This window comes from Camellia sinensis, chromosome 2 (assembly GCF_055761805.1).
Source record: "Camellia sinensis isolate YWXY chromosome 2, ASM5576180v1, whole genome shotgun sequence".
NCBI classification, from domain to species: Eukaryota; Viridiplantae; Streptophyta; class Magnoliopsida; order Ericales; family Theaceae; genus Camellia; species Camellia sinensis.
Genome location: NC_138962.1, coordinates 29,956,173 through 29,970,000, shown reverse-complemented (window position 1 = coordinate 29,970,000; position 13,828 = coordinate 29,956,173). Strand labels below are relative to the sequence as shown.

The 13,828-nt window shown below is 44.0% G+C and overlaps 1 pseudogene across 1 annotated transcript; it reads right to left on the bottom strand.

The window, feature by feature from the left end:
* Positions 1 to 12,331: 12,331 nt before the first annotated feature.
* Positions 12,332 to 13,622, bottom strand: LOC114271621 (putative carboxylesterase 12 pseudogene; annotated as a pseudogene). The gene has a single exon (XR_014360740.1). The product of XR_014360740.1 is annotated as a putative carboxylesterase 12 pseudogene (transcript).
* Between the last annotated feature and the right edge of the window lie 206 nt (positions 13,623 to 13,828).

The following is a 13,828-nucleotide window of genomic DNA, read 5'->3' as shown; positions in this document are numbered from 1 at the left end:
AACCGATCTAGGGCTTTGGGGCTAAACCAACTTTCTTAGTTTTTTGGATGGAACTCAGAAAGCTACCCCTAGGCGATCAGCCGTTCAAACAGAACCGTTTCCTCAACCGAGATGTCTAGACGCCTGCCGAGCCCGAACTAGCAAAACCCTTCTCAAACCGAGCTATAAATTACTTTGCAGAAACCGAGTTAGAACCCGTAGCATCCACATAGCCGAAGTAGGGCTCCTATTTGTTGTACTTTTATTTTGTAGCACGGTCCGATGATCTGTGCTTAACCCTTTTTTTTTTTTTCTACTTTGCAGACTTAGGTTGCCCAGGCACTCCTCTGCGTGCTCAACCGAGCTACTGAGACAATCTTGTGGACCAAACTTTAATTTATTCATAAATTATACAATAAATGGGGAAGTATAGGTATCTAGTAGACACTCCGGGCGGCCTAGCCGAATTCAGAAAAGACTACAATATACCCGATGACGTCCACCTGATTTTAGCCGAAAAAGATGTCATTCCTTGGGGCAATGAAGGCTTTGTCCCCTTCACCCTCTTATCCATAATCGAAACCGGACTACGATTTCCAGTCCAACCTTTAATTTGCGAGTTTCTTAGGCAAACTAGACTATGCCCTACCCAACTATCCATCAATTCATACCGCATAATAATGGGAATAGCTGAACTAAACCGGCAAGCCGGTCTCAACCTTGGTCTGGTCGAAATCTTTCACCAATACTCCATTGGTTCGAAGGAAGACGGCTGGGTATACTACCTCAGAATATGCCGCCGTCGTGAGAAAATAATAAAAAACACACCGGATAAGGACTTAAATGATGACGATTTTTTCTGGGTGGCTGGGAACTTTGAGGATCATCAAGCCCAGATTCCTGGCCGACGTATAAACTGGAAAAAAGAAGAACCTGGTAAATTTACTTCGGTTTTCTTGCGTGCTATTTTATATTTCGGTTTGTCAATCTTTCAGCCGAACTAACAGTTGTCTTTTTTCGCAGATTCTGCCCACCTCCATTCTTTATATAGCTACCCCAATCTAGCGACTTTGCGCGCCGCACTACGGTATCCAGAGCGTAGTTGGGCTAAGCTATTAAAGTTCGAGCCGACCTACCGATACAGCGGCCGCCGAAAAGCGAGAGTGACCGACTTTCTGCTTGAGGAGGCCCCAGAACCGGACCCAACCTTGCCAGAAATCAGACTAATCCCACTAACTGCTGAAGAGGAAATGGCTAAAAGGAACAGAGTAAGGGCGCTTCTAACCGAAACTAACAGACCCAAAGTACCGCCACCAAGCCAAACGCCGCCTGCCGTTGTGGCCCTCCTTTCTCAACAGCCTTCTTCATCTCGCCCTTCTAAGCGCGCCCGATCTACCCCGACCGAACAACAACTTGTGGACGAGGACGAATCCATCCCTTCACCAAGTCCTCAACCCATCCTTCAACCGGAGCAATCTGACCGAGTTGACTCCTCCAAATGGGCTCCAAATCTCACCTTTCAAGACCGAAATATCCAGGAGACTGACTCGGTCGTTGCTGAGAAGGATCACTTGATGGCTTTCAATCTAGCCAAGAGTGTTTGCCTTCCGAAAGATATGGAGCACCACAACAAGCAACTAAACACCGAGCTGAAGGCCATCCGGTCTTCAACCAAATCAATGATCCTGGTAAGTGGCTCTCCTTTTTCTTTGTCTAACTTTTCCCAACTGTCAGTCCGGCTAAAGAGAGTTACTACCCTTTTGCAGGCCATTCAGAAGAACAATCTTGCACATAAGAAAGTGCTGGAGCTGCGAAAAACAATGAGACAAGCAGTGGCGGAAGCCGAGGCAAAGACAGCCCAGCTTGAGCAAGCCAAAAAACAGATAGCCGAGCTACAGTTTGAGAATGGTCGCTTGACCGGACTTATTAGCTCGGCTGAAGCTGAAAAACAAAAAATTGCAGCAACGGTGAAAGATAAGTACTTGCGCGAGTTGGTCAAACTCGAAGGCAAAAAAGACGCCGAAATAGCTGATCTCAAGAAGAAGGTCGGTAATGCCAACGCCCAAGGTTTCAAAGAGGCGGAGGGCCTATACATTCCGCAATGCGAGGGGGTAAAGGATTTGTTCTTCAAGTGCGGCTGGAGAAGTGCTGTGGAGCAGCTCGGCTGTGGGCCTGAAACCAAGGTCTACAATGCTCCTCAGTACTTCATTCCGACCTCACTTGCGGAATATGTTGCTTCGGTCCAAGAACAATTTCTGCAGGATTCAGATGATGAAGACGATGAAAATGAACAAACTGTTACTCCGGTAGTCAACGAGCAAGTCAACGATCAATCAGCTCGGTTGGAGGCAATGGTTGAAGACCTAACTGTTGAGCCATCGACTGATATCATTCTGCCAATTGCTACTGAGATGGATCTTCCATCTGCAACCGGCGTTCAAGTTGACATTGACGCCGAAATTGAAGACCTTTTCTCTTGATTTTGGACTTTTCTTTTTTGTTACTTCTTTACTCTTGTAACCGGGCTATGGCCCTTCCTTTGTATTTGCTTTTTGATGAATGAAAATTTTCTTGAACTCTTACTTCGGTTGATCTGTATGTTTGTAATGATTTTTTCATGATCTTTTCACTTGCAACTGTTATCTCAGTGTTATCTGGTCAAACTAACTATGCTTACTAGCCAACCACTCTTTAGCCGACATAATTACTTCGGCTGAGGAGTACACAGAGTTGGTTTAATCCTAGCCAACCACTCTTCAGCCATACCCTTACTTCGACTGAAGAGTACAAAGAGTTGGTTTAATCCAGCCAACCACTCTTCAGCCATATCCTTACTTCGGCTGAAGAGTACAAAAAGTTGGTTTAATCCAGCCAACCACTCTTCAGCCATACCCTTACTTCGGTTGAAGAGTACAAAGAGTTGGTTTAATCCAGCTAACCACTCTTCAGCCATACCCTTACTTTGGCTGAAGAGTACAAAGAGTTGGTTTAATCCAGCCAACCTCTAAGTTAATTTTTCCAGTTAACTTGGAATAATGTTTGGTTATTCCGACCAAATGTCCTGCAGCCTGGATCCTTATCCTGGGCTTAGGAAATGTGTTGGTTTAATCCAGCCAACCTCTAAGTTAGTTTTTCCAGCCAACTTAGAATAATGTTTGGTTATTCCGACCAAACGTCCTGCAACCTGGATCCTTATCCTGGGCTTAGGAAGGGTGTTGGTTTAATCCAGCCAACATCTAAGTTTTTCCAGCCAACTTAGAATAATGTTTGGTTATTCCGACCAAACGTCCTGCAGCTTGGATCCCTATCCTGGGCTTAGGAAGGGTGTTGGTTTAATCCAGCCAACCTCTAAGTTTTTCCAGCCAACTTAGAATAATGTTTGGTTATTCCGACCAAACGTCCTGCAGCCTAGATCCCTATCCTGGGCTTAGGAAGGGTGTTGGTTTAATCCAGCCAACCTCTAAGTTAGTTTTTTCAGCCAACTTAGAATAATGTTTGCAATGTACCTAAATTTTACTAAAGCTAACTTTTACAGAGAACAACTCATGCTGAAAAGAATCGATTGTTTTATTGAAAAAGGAATTACACATATTTGAAAAGAAGAAAGCTAAAAATAAAATAACTTGAGATTGGCCGTGTTCCATGGCCTAGGGATTGCTTTGCCGTCCTTGTCTTCGAGGTGGTATGCCCCTTTGCCTGCTAACCCAACCACTTTGTAAGGACCTTCCCAATTTGGCCCTAGCTTGCCATCTCCTGGTATCAAGGTGTTTCCTATTACTTTGCGCAGTACCCAATCTCCGATCTTGAATTGTCTTGGATGCACCATTTTGTTGTATTTCCTGGATAACTCTTGTTGGTATGAGGCAATGTGAACCAGTGCTCTTTCTCTTCTTTCTTTCGCAAGGTCGAGCTCCAATGTTATGGCTTCTCCATTCAAGTCGGGATCAAAATTTTCGCTTCGAATTGTGGGGAGGCCAATTTCCAGTGGGATTACTGCTTCCATTCCATAGGCTAAGGAGAATGGTGTTTCTCCTGTTGATCGTCGAGGTGTGGTGCGGTAAGCCCATAACATATGAGGAAGTTCTTCCGCCCATTTACCTTTGGCTTTCTCCAACCTTTTCTTCAATCCATCCAAGACTACTTTGTTTGAAGCTTCTGCCTGTCCATTTGCTTGGGGATATGCCGGTGTAGAATTATAGAACTCTATTTTGTATTCTTCACAAAAGCCTCTGAAGATTCTGTCGTCGAACTGAGTGCCATTGTCTGAGATAAGGGCTTGTGGTATGCCAAACCGAGTGATGATGTTTTGCTAGACGAACTTCTTCACATCTCTTTCCTTGATTGATACCAATGCTTCTGCTTCCACCCACTTTGTGAAGTAGTCTGTTGCTGCGAGAAAGAACTTTCTGTTGCCGGGTGCTGTTGGAAGTGGTCCTACTATGTCCAAGCCCCACATTGCGAAAGGCCATGGGCTAGTTAATGGTAGGAGTTTTCTTGCTGGTTGATGTATTTGGTGAGCGAATTTTTGGCATTTCTCACACCTCTTCACATATTTCTCTGAGTCCGCCTGCATGTATGGCCACCAGTATCCTTGTGAAATGGCCCTGTAGGCTAGCGATCTTCCTCCTTGATGGCTTCCGCACACCCCTTCGTGTATCTCGTACAAGAATGCTTCCACTTTGCTGGGGTGGACACACTTTAGATAGGGTCCTGAGAATGACTTTTTGTATAATGCCAAAGATGGGGAGAGCCAAAATCGCTGTGACTTTGCTCTAATTTTGTTGGTTTCTTTCTTTTCTTCCGGTAGGACGCCGTCTTTCAAGAATAGTATGATGGGATCTATCCATGAGGGGCCTAGTTCTGTGCAACATACCTCTTCTGCTTCGGGGTCCTCAATGCTTGGTCTAGGTAGGTAGTCGATCAGTAGTGGATGAGGTATGGAGGTATCTGCCATTGAGGCGAAGCCTGCTAGTTCGTCTGCTCTGCTGTTTTCCTCCCTGCCGATTTGTTCTATCCTTACTACTTCAAATTTCTTGATCTCTGTTCTGACCAGTTCTTGGTACTTGGCCATCCTATCATCCTTAGCTTCATAGTTGCTAGAAATTTGGTTTACCACCAGCTGTGAGTCGCTGTAGACCATTAATTCGGTGGCCTTCATGTAGTACGCTGATCTGAGTCCTGCAAGAAGTGCTTCATACTCTGCTTCGTTGTTGGATGCTGGGAAGCCAAGGTTGATTGCTTGCTCCACCACCAGGCCGTCTAGTGAGATAAGGACTACGCCAAGTCCCGCACCATGCCGGTTGGATGCTCCATCCACGAAGAGTTTCCACATCTCTCCAACGAACAACTTCCAGCAAGTGGAGGGGTCAGATGATGTTGTGGGATCAAGAATGTCGCTGGTGTTTTCTTCAAGGTCCATGTTTGCTGTCTGCCCCTCGCTATCTGATTGTACCAAGTCTTTATTTGTAGTATGGTTTATTTCTTCCTTGTTGTCTATAGTCTGGCCTGCCTTGGGATCTGACTGAGTACCTTCTGCTAGGGGTTGCGCTATTCCGGCGTCAACTTCCATCCCTAGTTCGGTTGTGTCAGTTAGGTTGACTGGGCAGATATGATGACTTCCTGGAGTAAATTCTGCGACAAAGTCTGCCAAGGATTGGCCCTTTACTGCGGTTCTAGGTTGGAACTTGACGTCGAATTGTCCCAGCTCTACTGCCCACTTCAAAATTCGCCTAGAAAAGTTTGCCCTCTCAAACAAAGCTTTTAGTGGGAAAGCTGTGAGGACGACTATGGTGTGGGCGTGAAAGTAGTGTGCCAATTTCCTGGAGGCCATCATCAAGGCTAATGCCAATTTTTCCAGTGGCAAATACCTTGTTTCGGCTTCCAGCAATGTCTTGCTGACATAATAGATGGGCAGATGTTGAATTCCTTCCGCACGGACCAACACTGCGCTAATTGCATGTTGAGAGACTGCAAGGTATAGGAAAAGTTCTTCTCCTGGTATTGGGGTGACCAGCAATGGTGGGGAGGACATGTATTCTTTCAGGATTTCTAGTGCTTGGTTGCATTCTTCGTCCCATTCAAACTTGGCTTTTAAAGCTTGAAAGAATGGTCGTAGTCTGTCTGACGACCGGCTTATGAACCGATTGAACGCGGCTGCCATACCGGTGAGATGCTGCACTTCTTTCAGTGAGTTTGGTCTCTCCAAATCCTGGATTGCTTTGATCTGGGAGGGGTCCGCTTCTATACCTCGGTTGGTCACAAGGAAGCCCAGGAATTTGCCTGATCCTACTCCGAATGCACACTTGGATGCGTTGAGGCGCAACTTGTGCTTCTTCAGGATCTCAAACATTTCTCCTAAGTCTTTGAGATGGTCATTCTCATCCTTGCTTTTGACCACCATGTCGTCGATGTAAGCCTCCATCGTTCTTCCTAACAATGGTTCAAACATCTTGGTGACCATCCGTTGGAATGTTGCCCCTGCATTCTTCAGGCCAAAGGGCATGACCCTGTAATAGTATAATCCTCTTGGAGTTGTAAAGGATGTGACCTCCTGGTCTGGTTCATGCATGGCGATTTGGTGGTAGCCTCTGTATGCATCCAGAAAGCTAAGTCGGTTGTGCCCCGCCGTTAGGTCTACCAGTTGATCTATCCATGGTAGAGGAAAGCTGTCTTTTGGGCACGCTTTGTTGACTATTTTGTAGTCGACGCAGACACGCCATTTGCCATTCTTCTTTGGTACTACGACCGTGTTGGAGATCCATTTTGGGTAGTGTACCTCTCTAATTGCTCCTGCCTCTAGCAGGTTACCTACTTCTTCCGCCACTATTTCGGCATGGTGAAGTGCCGATCTGCGAGTGCGCTGAATGACTGGTCTGGCGGATGGGTGGACATTGAGTTGGTGACAGATGAAGTTTGAATCAATGCCTGGCATGTCGTAGGGTGTCCAGGCGAATACTTCGATGTTAGAGGTTAAGAATTCCAAGACCTCTAATCACTCAATGCTGGACTGCGACGAACCGAGCAAAAAGAACTTATCTGGGTTCTTTTCATCTATTTTTACCTCTACCAAGTCCTCCACTGCTTTCTGATCCGCCGCTTTGCCAACATCTGCGAATAGCTCATTACTCTCTGGTTCTTCCATCGAATAAACATATCCTTTGGCAGTGCGGCTGCCATTTACCGTGACGAAGCACTGTCTTAACATGATCTGATCTCCATAGACTTCTTCAATTACACCGGTGTCGTTGGGGAACCGCATTACTTGGTGGTAGGACGACGCCACCGATCGCATGGCATGCATCCATGTTCTGCCCAGGATGATGTTGTAAGTGGAGGGGACCTTTAATACCCAGAACTCCATTTGTTTCGTCACGCTTCCTGCTCTAACTGGAAGAATTATTTTGCCGACGGGCCATTCTGGGATGGAGTTAAATCCAATTAGGGGAGATACAGCAGGTGCCAAGTCTTTGTCTTGTAGTTTCAGTTGTTTAAATGTTTCGTAGTACATGATTTCACATGAACTACCCTGGTCAATCAGAATCCACTTAACGTCAAAATCCTTGACTCGGAGAGTGACGACCAGGGCATCATTGTGAGGGTAGTATATTCGTTCCAAGTCTTTATCCGAAAAAGACATGACGTTTGTTGCCTCTGTCTTCCCCTTCTTGGTGGCAGGTTGGGCACTTAGCACTTCTCTTAAGTGTTCAGCCTTTTTGATTGATCCTCTGAGCTCGCATACACGCTCAGGTTCAAAGACTCCATGTATCACATTGATAATGCCTTGAGGCGGGGCGTCGATTGGCATCCCATTGGGGTTATTATGGTCTTGGGGGGCTGGTTGCGTCCCTCCTTCAATGTATTTATCCAAGTGACCTGTCGCCACCAACTCCTCCAGGTGCTGTCTCAATGGTGTGCAATTTTCAGTGCGGTGCCCCTTTTCTTTATGGAAGGTGCACCGCGATCTTTCGTCATAGTCTTTCTATGCTTCTCCCAGCTTGGCTGGCCACTTGACGAAAGGCTCATCTCTTATTTCACTCAGAATTCGATATATTGGTTTCTTGAACACCGTGGTTATGGCAGTGCGGATTCTCAACCATCTTTTATCCGGGTCTTCTCCATTATCTCGTCTGCCACGTCCATTTCTGTTCGGTCGATCTACCGTATTAACCTTCGCTGAGGTCTTCTTTTCTGGTACTATGGTTGCTCCAGATTTTGCTTTGGCACGTGAGTCATCCTCTTCTACCCTGATGTGCTGATGCACTCTTTCCATCAAGGCTTTCATAGTGAGGGGTGGTGTCATGGTGATCGAGTCCCTTAGTCTGTTCCCGACTGGAAGGCCTCTTTTATACTGCGCAATGGCAAGATTGGTGGGGCAGTCCCCAATCTGATTGAACGTTTCCCAGTAGCGACTATTGTAGGATCTTAGGGTCTCTTTATCGCCCATGTCGATGGAGAGCAATTGGTCAATCTCTACCGGGGTTTTAGTGTTCGTTCGGAACCTTGTTACGAAAGCCTCTGCCAATTGTGCGCAAGAGGCTATGCTGCCTTCTGGAAGTTTCTCGAACCAAGTTAAGCCTAGGTCGCCAAGGCTAGATGGGAAGAGTATGCACATTAGGGCCTCGTTTCGTCTGTATACAACCATGACCTGGCGAAAGTGGCGAAAGTGTGAGTAGGGGTCCGTCTTCCCTTTATATGTAGTGAATTTGGGCTGAAGGAAGCCTGATGGTAGGGGCGCGTTTTCAATCGCCGGAACAAACGGCGAAGTCTATAGCCTTGCTAATGCTTTGTCTGTTAGTTCGTAAGCAGGGCGCGGTATTGGCATTCCAACATCGACGCTTCCATGCGTCCAAGGAGCCAACCGCTGTAAGGCAGAGACTCTGTGTGGATCCCGTGCCCTGGCATCCTCCTTGCATCGTGCTTCTTCTTCGAGCACGGTTCGTAAGTCGGATGATCTGGGTAGCTCCGTCTGTCTAGATCTGGTTTGGTGCATATGTGAAGGCCAATACGTGCTTCCTTCAATGTATGATCTTTCGGATCTCGTCCTCTTAGACCTGGAGTGACGAGTTCTGGAAGACCAGGATTGAGTATCGCCTGTCCTGAGGCTTCTACTTTCTCCTTGCGAGGGTGTGGTATTCCTACTACGATTTTCTGAGCGGCGAGGGGGCGTTTTGTTTTTACGCCCCTCTCCTGTCGCCATTTCTTTGTTCTTCATCTGGCGCTTCAAGGCCTCCATGTCCGCCGCCATTTTCCTTATCAATTCGTCTTGCTCCTTCACGCGGTCCTCCAGAATTTGAGGATCAATCCTCCGCCTTTGCCTGTCAGGACTTTGTGAACGAGAGTGACGGGGGCTGTGAGTCTGTCTCCCCCTTGCATCCCTCCTAGTGTTATGTCGTTGGGACTCCAAGTCCACCATGGGAGGGATAGAAGGTAATCCCTCACGCCTTGCACCCCCATCTGGAGTTTGCCCGTTGATGGCGGACTGTGGCAATTCTTCAATGTGCGCCATGGTTTTCAAAGAGCAGAAGCTTTAGTCAAGAGGTTTTATTCTGTCTGTAGTTCCCACAGACGGCGCCAATTGTACGGGAAAGAAATAAACCTTCTCGTATAATCCTGTTGACCAAGTCCTCTCTCCTTCGTACGTCGTCGCTTTATCACCTGAAAACACAAACGTGAGCTAGTCGACGGGTGTGTACCGGAAATCCCTCCGATGCCTAAGTCAGTAAGCTTGACAAATAGACAAAAGCTCTATGTATTCAGAAAGCAAAGTTGTGTGTTTTTTCCTAAGATGACGTTTGTGAGCTTTTATAGGTTTTGTGTGGCACAATCCTAGTAGGACTTTTATTCCTCCATACAGAGTCCTCCTAGGATTCATACTCCTGTAGGATAATGCTTATCCTTTAACACCCTCCTCACTGTTTAAACCAAGTGAGATGGTTTTATCATGGCCGAACTCCAATATGACCGAAGTAAATATGCTTATGTTCAGTCGAAGAGTATGCCGAACTAACTCTTTTGTCGCTCTTACAACGACTCCTCATGCACAACCCATGGCGCGGTCAGACCGAACTAATATTTCGAGACCGGTGTAATTTTAAGATCGGTCTAATTCCAAGGAGCCTTTAGACCGATCTAACTTCGATCTCCTACTGGACCGGTCTAGCTTCACATCCTTAAGACCGGACTAACTCCAAAATAATGCACGACCGGAGTATCTTATATGGCCATTTCACTTCGGCCCTTTATACTGTGACTCATAACGGCCCATCACCTAGCTCGACCCAATTTTTACATAAATTACCCTCTCACACACACACATATATTAAACATCATCTTTCAAATTTTTAATAAATTAAAGACACATACATTCAAATTTGAATAAACCCTAAACCAACAATGTCAGAAGAGTGGGAAGCAGAGTAAAGAAGAGAGAGAGAGAGAGAGAGAGACTGTGTAAGAGAGCTCAAGTGACAGAGAGAGAGAGAGAAACGGACAGACCGTGAGTGAGAGCGAGACTGCGAGAGACACACACACAGAGAGAGAGGTACCTGCGATGTGCGACTATGGCAGTGGTGAGTTGTGACGGTGGTGATTTGTGCGGGGGGCGGTAGCCGTCGTAATGTTAACCGTACGGTGGGCTACGGTAAGGGGGATGGTTTTTGTGAGGTTTGATGAAAGACGGTGTGTGTGTGTGTGTGTGTGTGTGTGTTACAAAGTGTGATGTTGTATAACGAAGAGAGAGGCGTGCACAGAATGGTTGAAAATTGAACATTTAGCAACTAATTGCTGTATTAAACGGCAAAGGAATAGATCTGCCGACTAAATTTTTTTGTAGCCAAAAGATTACGGAACAGCGATGAAAATATTAGTCGCCAAAAGTACTATTTGGCGACTAATTTTAATTTTAGTTGGGAAAAACCAATATTGCAGATTAATTTATTTTTTTGGGCCTAAAATTTGGACTAATAGCGACCAATCAAATTTTTAGTCACTGAAAGTGGAATTTTTACTGACTAAATTTAAATTTAGTCGCCAATAAGTAATATTTACTGACTAAAATATTTTAGTAGCGATATCTTGAACCAACTCTGACAAATTTAAATTTTAGTCGCCAAAAAATATGCTTTCGGAGACTAAAATTTGTTTAGTCGCAAAAAGTGGTCGCCAAAGGTGCGATTTCTTGTAGTGCATGTAATATAATTCATGTCACTGAAAATAAATTTAAAAATAATACTTTAGGATATCAATTTTCGAATTTAGGAGGTTGAATTAGTAAATCTAGTGTAAATTTTGGTTAAGATTTGTATGATAATGGCATCTCTTGATCACCATTGGCCTCATAGATCAAGTAATATCTATTTATTTTTTCAATCTTGATGTTACGGGCTTGCCAAAGACATTTTAGGAATCAAACATTTGATAAAAAAAAAATAGACAGCTCAATTTGTCAAAATGTAATTCAATAATATTTTCTCATCAAATTTTGTTCTCACGCGTCTATATTGCATGTGGAATAGGAGTAAATAGTGGACCAATTCAGGTAATGTATGTGATGATAAATAAAATGTGGTAGAAACACAAACTCCCTATAATTTTATTGATGTAATTTTACCTAGTATTTTTCTACAAGTATTACTGCAATCAAAATCTTACAAAAATTGTTTGTGAGTTCATTATCCTATTTATATAAATAAAAAATAAAAAATAAAAAAATCTTCTACCCTCAAAGTTCAAATGATATATGATTAGTTCAATAATTGTTTTTGGTATGAATTGAAATTCTCTCCATTACAATTATGTGAATTAATTGTTGAGAAAAAAACACCTTAATAAATGTGTAATAACTATGTATCAAAAAAAATAAAAATAAATGTGTAATAACTTCTTTTTTTAATTTGAAATAGTAACATTTTTTTTTGGTCACACAGTATATATGAGTAGGAGTTAGATGTGTTATTAGAGTTACAGAAAATATCAAAATTCTCTATGGGATTTGAACTCAAAACCTTACGCAACCAACCAATAGCTTTGATTAAGATAATAATAAGCTCATATAATAATTTTATAATCATTTAATATGTAATGAAAATTATAAAGTATTGCTGCCAGCGACCTTTTCATATGTCATAATTAGGGTTGAACCATATGTCGGCATGTCTTTCACTCGGTCTCCACATGCTTGTTAGAGCATGGCATAGATCTTTTAGAAGAAATTTTCTTTTGTAGAGTAATGTCTTTGTTATATGATCGAGATATAGTATTCACATATAGTAAATTATATTTCAACCATAGAACACTTTACTATACATTTATTTATATAAAATAAAAAAAAATCAATTTAGAGGATCCATGGTCCTAACCGACAACCCAACATTTTCACTTTGAATTGCCATGTCTCGCAAATAATTTGATCACATGTTGCATGAAACCAGTAGATAGATGCAACTAAATTACATTATTAAAATTAAAAAAAAAAAGAAAAAAAAGACCAATATTATACGATCACTAGGCATTGTCTTCTTCAGTCAAAAAAGAAGCCACTCGGTCGAGCATAGCCACAGCATTGTCGCAAGTCGGGTCAACCAAATGGAACACATGGTTCTCTCCTACAGCCTCCATAACCTCCACCACTCCTCCCTACCCACTCTTCCCCAACTCCTCTTTATAACACCACCCCCTATCCCTCAACACGTCTTTCTCACCCACACATACCAACACCTTCCTACAACCCATCCTCGACAGCTTCGGATTCTTCCCCGGGTTGAAAAACGGGTCATCACACCCGTCCTCAGACTCCGGGCTCGATAAACCCCACAGTTTGTCACAAACTGCTTTCCCAACCATGTTACTACCTTCACAACCAATCGGGTCCTTCCCCCCGAAATATGGATGAATTAAAACAATCCCAACTAGTTTCACACCATCCAGCCTTTCCAACCCGACCCGAATGCCTAAATTGTGTGCTATGTTAGCACCTGCACTATCTCCTGCGAAGAAGAAACGATCAAAATCAACATAGTCCTTTAGCCGTACCACCATTAGCAGTCGAGTGAGAAGCAACCCACTTGACAGCGGCCCAAGAATCATTGTATGGGATTGGGAGAGGATGCTCTGGGGCTCTTTTGTAATCGACCGATACAACGACAACATTGGCTTTGGATGTGAGTGAATTGAGATAGTTATGGTAGCTAGGAGAGAAGGCGGTTTCGACGTAGAAAGCACCACCATGGAAGAAGACAAGAAGAGGAAGTTTGTGATGTGGGTTGGGGGTTTTGGGGATGTAGAGCCTTGCAAATAAGCTAGTCTCTGGATCGATTACCACATCTTTGGATTGGACTCCAGTTTCTGGATTGGTTGAGGGAGGGACTGTATCGGTGCCAGCTAATCTTTCTACTCTGCCATCTCTGTAAACTCGAATGAAGTTTGGAAATTCTTGGACTATTTCTTCATCTCTGGTTGAGGACATTGTGAAGAAAAAGAAAAGAAACAAAGGAAGCTAAGAGATAGTGGTGGGTTTTCTTGATTTTGTATTCAATTGCTTGGCCATTATCACATCTTTATGTATTTTATATATTCAAATTGTGTTGATATATTGTTTTTTTTTTCAATAAGAATGCTAAAAATATGTGGAAGGCAGAGCCACGACGATTGAGTGGCCACTGTTGGGATCTGGGATCCCGCCCAAGACCTTATAGAAATTATTCCATGCAGAAAAACACACCCACACTCAAGGAGACACAATATTTAACGTGGTTCGGCCTCAATGCCTACGTCCACGGGAGAGTAGCCGGTTATCACTATAACAATGGAGATATTACAGAAAGATTACAATAGAGGAGGAGCTCACACTCTC